At 35.2% G+C, this 12,440-nt stretch overlaps 1 pseudogene; it reads right to left on the minus strand.

Moving 5' to 3' along the window:
- Nucleotides 1-998: 998 nt before the first annotated feature.
- The window catches only part of LOC131410457 (large ribosomal subunit protein eL31-like), a 32,741-nt pseudogene continuing 21,299 nt past the window's right edge, over nucleotides 999-12,440 (minus strand).

The following is a 12,440-nucleotide window of genomic DNA, read 5'->3' on the forward strand; positions in this document are numbered from 1 at the left end:
ACAGATCCTTACGTTTACTGGTAGCTTATGTTTTTAGTCAATACTACTCATAAAAATCTACTTGACAGAAATGGCTTTGCTAATGTTAGGAGTGTTCATATGCAAAAAATAATAATGTGATTTTCCCTATTAAGATTCTTTTTTAATGGTTAAGCATTTGGGTAGGAATTCTGTATATGGGAATTTAGTATGAAATATTAAAATCTCATGAAAACAACTCGTGTAATATAAACAAATGTTAAAAAACTTCAGGGGAAATTAATATAGGAGTCTATTGAGTGGCTGAAAGAGTGATCTTGTTATAGTACATAGTTCCTTTGAATTCACTACTAAAAAGATGTATCTGTATTTAAAGTGAGTCTATGAAACGAAAAAGATTCCCCCAAATTACTGCTTTCCCTTTCCCAAGGCTTTTTATGTAAAAGCTACGATAACTACAAACAAATTATTTAAAACAATAAAACTTTATAGAAGCTAAAATATTCAGTAGGTGACCTTCTCAGAGAAGATACAAATATATCTTTATGTCTTGTTTTAATTTCCATATGTTTAGATTTGAAGCGGTTGCTTTAAATTGGATCTTACAGCTCAAGAAACATTTGGATACATTTGACCACTTTTGTTTCTTTGTTCATTTACTCGCCCATATATTGATGATGAAGATTGAAGTTAACACCACCCTAAAAATGGGGAAAACATTTGAAGTGATAACAACAACCTGTTTAAGATTTCAACTGTAGAAATTAGTCTCTAGAAATTCAGAGAACATACAAGATGACAGTTTATTTGCCTCAACCTCTGAACATATCATTGACATAATCATTTGGCTGTATAATCATCCTGGGAAAGAGAAAACTGCTTGGCATCTGCATAGGCTATTCTTTACTAAACATATTGCCAAAAATGGTTTGCAGATTTTTTTTTTAATGACATGAATATTGCAATCCATTTTCAAGAAACAAAGATGAGACCATTAATAATGTCAAACAACATAGTGTCTAGCTAGATTCCAGCCAGTCATTTACTGACTGTTTGTAAGTTATTACTGAATGTGCTTCACCATCAGGAACAAGCTTCCCATGGTGACTGTATTAAAAATTATCAGTTTTACATTTAAAAGACCCAATGCCAACCTGGAAAAATTGATTGCATTGATGAGTAATAAACTTTGCATATTGCAGATTCCCCTACTGCCTGAATTCATTTCACAATATTGGCCAAGAATCTGAATTCCTAACTGGATGCATATGTTTCTCTTCCAAGCAGGTATTAAAAACACATTGTCTACTTTGCAGAGAGTCATAGCAGAATTGCTGCACTGTCTTTTTGACAGTAGTTTAAGATTTGGAATGTATTGAAATTGCTTGAAAAGATTCATTATCCTGCTCTATTTGCTCTTCCATAAGTTTAATATAATTCCAGTGGGCTATACCATTTGTTTTTAGATATATGGAGAGATATGTAGTCTACTTTAAAATTGTTTTTCCTCCAAAAAGTGAATTTTTTTAAGTGAAGGAAAAAGATAGTTAAATAATTTCAAAGTCACTGTTTTCAGTTAGACTTGTAAATTACATGTTATTGGTACTTACTGAAACATCGAAGTTTTTTTAAAAAAGAGACAAGCTGGTACTTAAAAAGCTAGCCAGTACTCTTGCTGTTTAATTTCATCTTCCTGGACAGTTAAATGAAGTTTCTTGCATTTGAAGTCCTTTCATATGGCTTTGTTTTAAGGACAAAGGAATATGAATTTGCCTTGTAAAATGTAAAAAAAAATTTTTTTTTGGTGAGGAAGATTAGCCCTGAGCTAACATCTGTTGCCAATCTTCCTCTTTTTATTTTGCTGAGGAAAATTGGCCCCGAGCTGACGTCTGTGCCCATCTTCCTCTATTTCGTACATGGGATGCCGCCACAGCATGGCTTGATGAGTGGTGCATACGTCTGCACCGAGGATTTGAACCTGCGAACCCTCGGCCACCAAAGCAGAGCACATGAACTTAACCACTACGCCACCAGGCTGGCCCCAAAATGTAAAAATTTTAAATGCATTTTTTTCTCATCAAAGCAGCCTTAAAATTAAGTTTAAATGCCTTGTTATATATGTTTATCAATTTCATATAGTAATTTTAAGGTGTGCCTGGTCTTTTCCTGGATGAGATTTACGTCTCCATATCAATGAAACGGTAAGTCATGGGCTTTCAACTGTGAACACTAAGTAACTTGTCCATATACCATGTAGTTCTGAATGCACAGATAATACAGAGCTTAATTCTGCTCTATAGTCTTCACGTCATCGCTGATAATTGTGGAAGAAGCCTCAGCTTGACAGTCTTTAGCAAGTTATATAGGAAACAATAACATTATTATTCTTATACATATATTAATGTACAGGAAAATGAGTGACAGAGAATGTACACACTTGAGTGGCCCACATCACTTACTGCTATGTTTTCCTTCTTGTATCAATCACTCTAGTCCTGGGCTAACATAACATAACACTCAGGAGTTCACATTCATAAGAAAAAAGTTGATGAAAATGTCATGAAATGAAAACAAACAGGAAACAGTTTGTGAAGTTGCCCTTTGGTTTCTTGACCAGCTACTTTCAAACTCAGCATTCCACGTGGGCAACTGGCAATTTTGACTGGGCGCAAGGTGATCAAGTAATTATAGAACCATCTATTAACCTCATTTAGTATTTACAATTGAGAGTTTTTCTAAATAGGTCTTCCTTGAAGTCCTCCAGTCCTCTTGGCCATCTTTGATGATTCTCTATTTCTTGGCAATCTCATTCACTTTCATGATTTCAATAATCACTTCCATATGGGCAACTGTATCTCCAGCCTCACATTTCCAATAAGCTACTGCACAGCTCGACATGAGTATCCTGCCAGTACATCAGATTCCAAATTAAAGTCATCGTTTTCTCTCCTAAATCTTTTTTTCTTCCTTTTTTTCCCTTTCTTTTTTTCCCGTTATTGAGATTTTATTATCCAGCCACTTGAACTAAAAAGTATCTATTGATTGATTATTCTACCACACTAAGACTTCTCTCACATCCTTCCTCCTTTCTATTCACACTGCCACTATCCTGTATTATTCAGGTTCTCATCTCCCTTCGTATTTCATCACATATTGAGTCCGGGACATTTCTGAGTGTGGAAGGGACATTATGGAGAGTGAAGTTGGCTCTTTTAAATCTTGTAAGACAACTGGTATAAGTTGAGACTTTCCCTTGCACACCTAGGCATATAGTCACTGTATTCTAATTAATCTAATTTATTTCCTGTAACTAATCCATCCAAAGCACTACCAGACTTATCTTCTTAAAGCATTGTTTAATTATGAGGTTTCCATGTTCATAATTCTTCGATGGCTCTAAATTACCTACCAAATAGAATCTAAACATTCAGGCACAGTCTTCAAGGTCTTCTTTGGTCTGATCCCAGCTTCCCTCTCCTACATTATCATTTTTTTTCTAGCTTTATTGAAATATAATTGACATACAGCACTGTATAAGTTTAAGGTATACAGCATGATGACTTAACTTACATATATTGTGAAATGATTGCCACAGTAGGTTTAGTTAAGCTCCATCATCTCATATAGATAGAAAAAAAAAAAAGTTTTTTGCATGTGATGAAAACTCTTAGGATTTACTCTCTTAACAACTTTCAAATATACCATACGGCAGTGTTAACTATAGTCATCATGCTATACATTACATCCCCAGTACTTATACCTGGAAGTTGGTATCTTTTGACCACTTTCTTCCAGTTTCCCCAACCCCCACACCCCACCTTTGGTAACCAAAACTCTGATCTCTTTTTCTATGAGTTTGTTTGTTTGTTTGTTTGTTTTAGATTATACATGTAAGTGAGATCATACAGTATTTGTGTTTCACTGTCTGACTTACTTCACTTAGCATAATACCCTCAAGGTCCATCCATGTTGTCACATTATCGTTTCTTTAGTCAAGTAATTCACAATGTTAATTCTTAACGTTCCTGATCCTGAGTTACCTCATTAGTAAATGGGAATTAAAATGTTTATTCCTCAATTGTGAGGCTGAAATGGAGTGTTATATGTAAAGAACGTAGCTTGGTACATAGGTACTTGGTACTTGCTGCCAAGTACTTAGTACATAGGCACTGAGGAACTGGTAGCTATTATATTATTACATACTGTAGTTTTGTATGTCTTATCTACCTGTTCCTACTTTGTGAAATATTCTCTTCCTCTTCTCTAGTCTCCCAATCTCCACATTCCTAAGTCCTTCCTATTCTTGAATATTCTGAAGATGCATTCCCTTGAAACCAGCTTTGATTCCCTCCGAACTGAGGGTCCAAAATTCATATGGCAATTAATATGTATGTATGTCTTGCTACCCTATTTATATGTATATCTTTGCTTCCATAATAGAGTATTGTTTGCTTGAGGACAGGAACTCTGTCACTCATTGTAGTGCCCTCCCCCCCAGTCCCGTGCCTTTAGGCAATGAATATTTGTTAATTATTAAAATTTTTATCATTAAAGGATTCATTCCTTTGGAAATATGAAGGCTCTGAGACCTATGGTACTACATTTGCCAAATATGGTACATTCATACAGTGAAATACTATGCAGCTGTTTAAATGAATGAAGTAGATTTCTCCATATACTGACATGGAAAGATGACCATGATATTCTGTTGAGTATTAAAAAAGAAAAAAGGCAAGTGTGAGAACTCTATTGAAAAGTATTTATGGGTGTATAGTGTGGGTGTGTCTGTATATTCCTTTAAAAAAAAAAAGCTTTGAAGCCATACACCTGTTAACAAGAGTAGTCTTTGTAGTATGGTGTTTGTGTAGTATGTGTGTAGTAGTTTGTAGTAGAAAGGGAGTGTAATTACAGAGACCCTTGACTTTCAGATTTTTTTGTGTGTGGCAGGAAAAAAACCTACATAACATTAAATTTACCATCTTAATAATTTTTAAGCATAACAGTTCAGTAGTGTTAAATATATTCACATTGTTGAGAAACAGATCTCTGGAACTTTTTCATCTTATAAAACTGAAATTCTGTACTCATTAAACACTGATTCCCCCTCCAGCTTCCCCCTTCCCCAAGTCCTGGGAAGCCACCTTTCTACCCTCTGTTTCTATGATTTTGACTACTTGAGATACTTCATATGAGTGGAATCACACAGTATTTGTCTTTTTGTGTCTGGCTTACTTCTCTTAGCATAATGTCCTTGAGGTTCATTGATGTTGAACCATGTGACAGGATTTCTTTCTTTTTAAAGGCTGAAAATATTCCATTGTATGTATATACCACATTTTCTTTATCCATTCGTCTGTCAATGAACATCTGAGTTGCTTCCACCTCTTGGCTATTGTGAATAATGCTGCAATGAACATAGGTGTGCAAATATCTCTTTGAGATCATGCTTTGAATTCTTTTGGATATACACTCAGAAATGGGATTGCTGAATCATATAGTAATTCTATTTTTAATTTTTTAAGGAAACTTCATACTGTTCCATAATGGCCACACCATTTTACATTCCCACCAACAGTGCACAAGGATTCCAATTTCTCTGCATCCTTGTCAACACTTGTTATTTTCTGTTCTTTTGATAGTGGCCATCCTAATGGGTGTGAAGTGATATCTCATTGTAGTTTTGATTTATACTTCTCATGGTTAGTGATGTTGAGCATCTTTTCATATGCTTATTGGTCATCTGTATATCTTCTTTGGAGAATTGTCTATTCAAGTCCTTCACTGACTTTTTAATCAAGTTGTTCTTTTGTTGTTAAGTTATAGAAGTTCCTTATATATTCTGGATATTAACGCCTTATCAGATATATGATTTTCAAATATTTTCTCCCATTCCATAGGCTGCCTTTTCACTCGACTGTTTCTTTGATGTGCAGAATTATTAAGGTTGATATAGTCCCATTTGTCTATTTTTGCTTTTGTTGCCTGTGCTTTTGATGTCATATCCAAGAAATCATTGCCAAATCTAATGTCCTGAAGCTTTTCTCCTATGTTTTCTTCTAGGAGTTATAGTTTTAGGCCTTACGTTTAGGTCTTTCATCTATTTTGAGTTAATTTTTTTATATGGTGTAAGGTAAGCATCCAACTTCATTTTTGGCATATGGATAGCCAGTTTTCCCAACACCATTGTTGAAGAGACTGTCCTTTCCCCATAGTCTTGACAACCTTGTCAAAAATCATTTGGCCATATACACAAGCGTTTATTTCTGGACTCTCTATTCAGTTTCACAGGTCTATATATGTCTTTACACCTGTACCACACCATCTTGATTACTGTTGTTTTGTAGTATGTTTTGAAGTCAGGAGCTGTGAGGCCTCCAACTTTGTTCTTCTAGATTGTTTTGGCTACTCAGGATCCCTTGGGATTCCATATGAATTTCAGGAATTTTTTTCTATTTCTGCAAAGAATATCATTGGGATTTTGATAAGGATTTCCTGAATCTGTAGATTCTTTGGGTCGTAAGAACATTATTTAATAATATTAAATCTTCCAATCCATGTACAAGTGTTTCACCTCCTTAGTTAAGTTTATTTCTAAGTTTTAATTCTTTTTGATGCTCTAGTAAATGGGATTGTTTTCTTAATTTCCTCTTCAGATTGGTCATTATTAGTGTATCAGAATGCAATTGATTTTTGCATATTGATTTTCTATCCTGCAACTTTTCTGAAATTGTGTAGTAATTTTAATAGTTTTTTTGTGGAATGTTTAGGGTTTTCTACATATAAGATCATGTCATCTGTAAACAGTTAATTTTACTTCTTCCCTTCCAATTTGGATACCTGTTATTTCTTTTTCACGTCTAATTGCTCTGGCTAGACTTTCAATACTATGTTAAACAGTAGTGGCAAGAATGGGCATCTATGCTTTGTTCTTGATCTTAGAGGAAAAACTTTCAGTCTTTCACCTTTGAGTATGATGTTAACTGTGAGTTTTTCATATATGGCTTTTATTACGTTGAGGTACTTTCCTTTTATTCTTCATTTGTTCAGTGGTTTTATCACGAAAGGGTGTTGAATTTTGTCAAATAAATTTTCTGCATCAATTGAGATGATAATGTGATTTTTGTACTTCATTCTGTAAATGTGATATATTGCATTGATTGGTTTTCTTATGTTGAGTTGACTTTCAGTTTTATGTCTGTTTTGTTCACATCATTTTTACAAGGATTGTGTATTCTAAAATCCAAAAAAACTATGTATATGTGTGTATGTGTTTGTGTATATGCATATATATGAAAGACAAGATGAATATCTTTACCACCTAAAATGTCTTAAAAGTAGAATGTGTTTATTGTAGAAAATTTGGAAAATATAGAAAGTATAAAAAATAAAAACCATCCAAATCCTACAACTCATGCATAACCCAGTTAACTTTTTTTCCATTATATTATTGGGATTATTTTTACTCAACATTATAGCATAAGTATTTTCTTGTCTTAAAACTATATTCACATCATTTTAATAGGTTGAGTGGCAGAAAGAAAGTTTCCTTTTCATGAGACTATGCCTAAATTTCTAAAATATTTACATAGCATGTCTATAAATAAATATTTAGATTTATATTTTATTATAAATACATTATAATTATAAAAACTGAAGATACTAGAATTAATTACTGGATACTTAAAATGAAAGTACCTTGAAGGACTTTTATTTACCTATTTGGGTTTTGTTAATTACTAAATTTAGGTTTGATTTTCCTTTACTTGGGGTTAAACCCTATAGAGTCGAGGAGGAATAACAATCACATGTAGAAGCAATAGTAGTGATGATGATGATGATGGTGGTGATGAGGATAGCACTTTATAACTATTGAGCACTTACTGTGTCCCAGGCATCATGCTAAATTCTTTACATGCTTATCTAATCTATTCCTCTCAACAACCCTGTGAACTGAGTACTATTATCCCCATGTTACATAAAAAGTAAGAGTCCCAGAGATGTTAAGAAAATATCTTAAAGTCAAATAGCCAGTAAGTGTCAGAAGCAGAATCAAATCTCAGTCAGTCTTAAGGGCATTATTTTATGAATAGTTCTTTATTCCTAACCTTAGCTAATATACTGTGGGGCTATTGTGGTTACAAATATAAAAATCAACATTACTATGATTTAATTAGAAGAATATCTGAGTCTATTCAGCTACTCACTTCTGGGCAGTGAATCTGCAAAATGAATTAATTCAGCCAAGGCACAGCAGATCCATTCAGAATGAATACTGAACCCTAGGACCCAGAGGATTGTGCAGAGATAGCAGTGAACTCCTAAAGCATAAGCTTAGCCATTTATTGAATCCATTCATTCCATTCCTGGATCTACTCATCCCTTCCTTCTCCCTGTAACATTATCCTCACAACAGTCCCTATAACCAGAACTTTTTAATTAGAATGATCAAAATGCCCCCATTAGTAATGTGCTGTCATTATACATAGTGTTAAGTGTGTGAAGCTAATGTGCTTGCTTCCCATGGACAACTTGTTGCTACAGAGTAATTCACTTGAAATCAATATAGAAGGGATCAGTATAGAAACCAACCACTTAGGTGCTGTGTCTGTTTAGCAAGGACTTTAGTCAGACATGGAGGGAAAAAAGTAATCAAATCCCCACAGTTTTGTTCCTTTGTTAAGCATCTCAACTTTTTCATTTATTCAGAAAACACTTGTGTGGCTACTATGTGCAAGCACTATGCTAGGTATTGAGGATAACAGGTTAAATATTAAAAAAAGCAAAACCTTCACAAGGTCTGATGAGGCCCCAGTCTAATGAAGAAGACAGAAAAATAAATGGATAATTTTAATACAGTATAATAGAGATATGCATGTGTGCTGAGAGCACGTGAGAGGAGCACGTAACTCAAACAGGGAGGATCCAGAAGGTATCTAACAGATACTTCCTTTCTTTTTTTTTTTTCTTTGTGAGGAAGATTAGCCCTGAGCTAATAGCCAATGCCAATCCTCCTCTTTTTGCTGAGGAAGACTGGTCCTGGGCTAACATCCGTGCCTATCTTCCTCCACTTTACATGGGATGCTGCCACAGCATGGCTTGATGAGCGGTGCATTGGTGCACGCCCGGGATCCCAACCTGCTAACCCCGGGCCACCCAAGCGGAGTGCGCACACTTAACTGCTACACCACTGGGCCGGCCCCAACAGATACCTTCTTATAATAGTACTTTAACTAAATCTTGACCTGCAGAGGTACAGAAGTGTGAGCAATTGTGGCTCATAGTGTAATACACTTGGAACATGAGGAAAGGAGCAGTCATGAGGGATTGCTGATTCCATGGCTGAAAACATTCTAGGCCTAAGGAAACCATAATTAAGATTCAGGATCTTAAAAATCCAAAAGCAAGCTTTCACAGTCAAATAACATTGCTAAAAGTAACAGAATTCTTTCCAAAAGGATCAAATTCTTGGTTTCTTCTAAGGCTTTTAATGACTCAAGTAAACTAGTACTTCTGGCCTTTAGATTAGGTGGCTTGTGCACAGGAATGAAGACTACAGTGAGGCTCCCTCCTGTCATGGTTCGAGAAACAGCCCACACAGCAAAGAGCTAATCAGCTCCTGCTCTTAAAATGGCTGAAAAGCCCTTGCTGCCTACTGAGTCCTGAGTGTTCCCAGAGATGGTGATCCTCTTTAGTAGTCAATTTCATCAAACCCACGTAGTAGCCAAGTTAATTCTATTGACTATGTTATGCCATCAAAAAGGGCAAGATTTTGATCTCCAAAAGGTGAATTTTTCCCTTACTTGTATATCCCGCCTACCCCAGCTTCCTCTGATTCTTAATGAATTACTCAGCAATAACTTTCAAGTATAATTGTTATTAATATCTCAGTCTAATATGCATATAATTCGATAGACATTAGCCCATTTATAGAGCATAAATTAGATTTGATTTAACTACATTGACCAAGGTCTCTTATATTTATTGAATTAGATAACCCAGAAAAAAGAATTACACAATACTCTCTAATTAACTTGATAAATGAAAATTTTAAAACAATGGATTAAGTTATACATATCCAGTATTAATATACAAAATTTATTTTTGAATTATTTCATATATTCAACATTAAAATGAAAAAAGTCTTATTTCCAGAGTTTACCCCAATTTCAAATTAATGTCTATCAACTGTGTGGGTCTTTCAACCATTACCTTAGGTTTTTCTTTCTGAAAAATAGCAAAATGACATGTTGAAGCTTAATGTTACCCATTAAGTTGGAAGGTGTTATTATAAGTATGTTTTGGAGTCCCACATTTGAACATAGAAAGAAGAAATATTTCTCTCTCCTTAGACTCTTCCATCCTTGTCCCCCATACTTATGCACAGACCACAAATTGACAAAAGTTGTAAATCCCGTAACTGGGTAAAGAAGAAAGAGTAAAATTACCTAGTAGTCATGATTCCTCATTTCTTAGGGTCCATGAAAATTGCCTCATGTCTGAACACATTCACAACAATCATAGATGCCTCGCCCAAACTCCAGAAACCATACAAGCAAGGGATGGCTGTCAGCACCAATAAGCGTTTCTTGAATGTTGACCCTCAGAAGCCCAAAGTGGACTGGAGGGTATAGAAGTGCAGGCGTAGGTCCCTCTTGGCCTCAGGAGTAAAAATTCATAGCCAGTGTGTCATCCCTCCACCTCCCCCAGCTGTACTGTAGTCTTGTTTGCCAAGTGGTTTTCCCATCCACGTACAGACGCTGCCGTATATGTGTATTGAAAGGTGTGGCTGATTTAGACTTGAATAAACTTTCTCTTGGAATCTTCTAATTGTATGATGTAACACCATGAACAACTTCCTCGTTATATGAAAGGAAAGCATGATAACACCCTGGTGGCCCCAAACGGAAACTGGCTGCTATTGCAAATTCTTGAGAGAGCGGAAACAAACAAAAAAATGTTATATAGGTTAAAACACTGTTTTAATTGGCACAGCAGAAAATGTTAATGGGGGTGAGGACATCTTCAGCAACAAACAATCTGAACATTGAATCTAAAAGGAAAAGTGGATATCAAACTAAGATAGCTAGAATATCAACAATAAACCTTGGTAGGGCAGCTGTCCCATTGAAAACCCCAAATGTTAACTTTTTATTTAAAAATATATTCACAAGAATTATTGGAAAATTTTTGCATCCGTTTCTCAATATCTCAGTACTGGGAATATGTAAAGTATTTTGGCACAGTTTCAAATAGCAATAAAAACAATTAACATGCAAGACAGATTAATTTAGAAGACATTTAAAGGATTAAGTGTAGTTGGTGACGCAAAGGATTGAGAAAGAATCCCCTGCCCTTATTTCAGTTCTCCTTGCTCCGTGAAGGAGGTGAGCTGGCCAGCTTAAATGGCCACTTTGTGCCCAGGATATAGCTCATCCCAAATAGCTTTTGCATTGCCTGGGAACTCACAAAAGAAGGGTCCCTCAAGGATTTCTAGAGGCTATGGACTAGTTTGAGTACACCATGCTCTCTTTGTACACAGTATCCAGCAGAGTTCAAAGCACAAATAGGCACTTAATAAATAAGGTTGTCTTGAGTGAATTAACTAGATTTTTTACTGTAGTTTAAAGTTAATCTCTTGGGACAAATATAAAATTATCTTTCTTTAAATGTTTCTAATGTGATATACTTTAAACCTAACCTAAATCTAATGTGATATACTTTAAAATGTAAAAGTGAATAATCATAATTTCTTAAACATATACAAAATTTTTTTCTCACTAACACACAAGTTCAGGGGACCCCTTAAACCAACCCTTACCCTAGATACTAAATTTCACTGCATCTGATAAGAACAGATGAGCTAATATATTCTATTGATAGTTGATTCATATCCTTCTCCGTTATAGAATGAGTTCCAGGAAATAGGTGGGATATTGTCACTATATGCGGTAACATTTTATCATTCTCTAATTAGTTAGACATGCTGATGGAAAATTTCTTCAAATTTCTACCAAAGCCTGAGTTGCAAGATTTTAAGCTCAGTGGTAAGAACACAGCCACATATTGTCACTCTTGACATTTGCAGACTGAATAGAATTCTTTTTCCCACTTGGTTTCTAGTTTCACTCACTGGCTCAATAAACAGGACTTATTTATTGTAGAAAGATTTATAGACCAAACCCAGCATGGTGAAAATGGCGAAAGGATAGGTTTTGGAGTAACACAGCCCTGGTCACAAATCCTGACTATTCCGCTTAATAGCTAGATGACCTTAACCTTCTGACCTTCCTCATCTGTAAAATGTGGAGAAAAAGATTCGCCCTGGGGATGCTGAGTTTTGAAGAAGAAAATGCATGTGAAGCACTTAGTACAAAACCAGACTGTTTATAACTGTCAGCTCCCTTCGCTTGGTCTCCTTCCCCTTCTTTTCTCTCTTCTCTTTATGCAGCACAACATAATAA

Source organism: Diceros bicornis, chromosome 10 (genome assembly GCF_020826845.1).
Source record: "Diceros bicornis minor isolate mBicDic1 chromosome 10, mDicBic1.mat.cur, whole genome shotgun sequence".
NCBI classification, from domain to species: domain Eukaryota; kingdom Metazoa; phylum Chordata; class Mammalia; order Perissodactyla; family Rhinocerotidae; genus Diceros; species Diceros bicornis.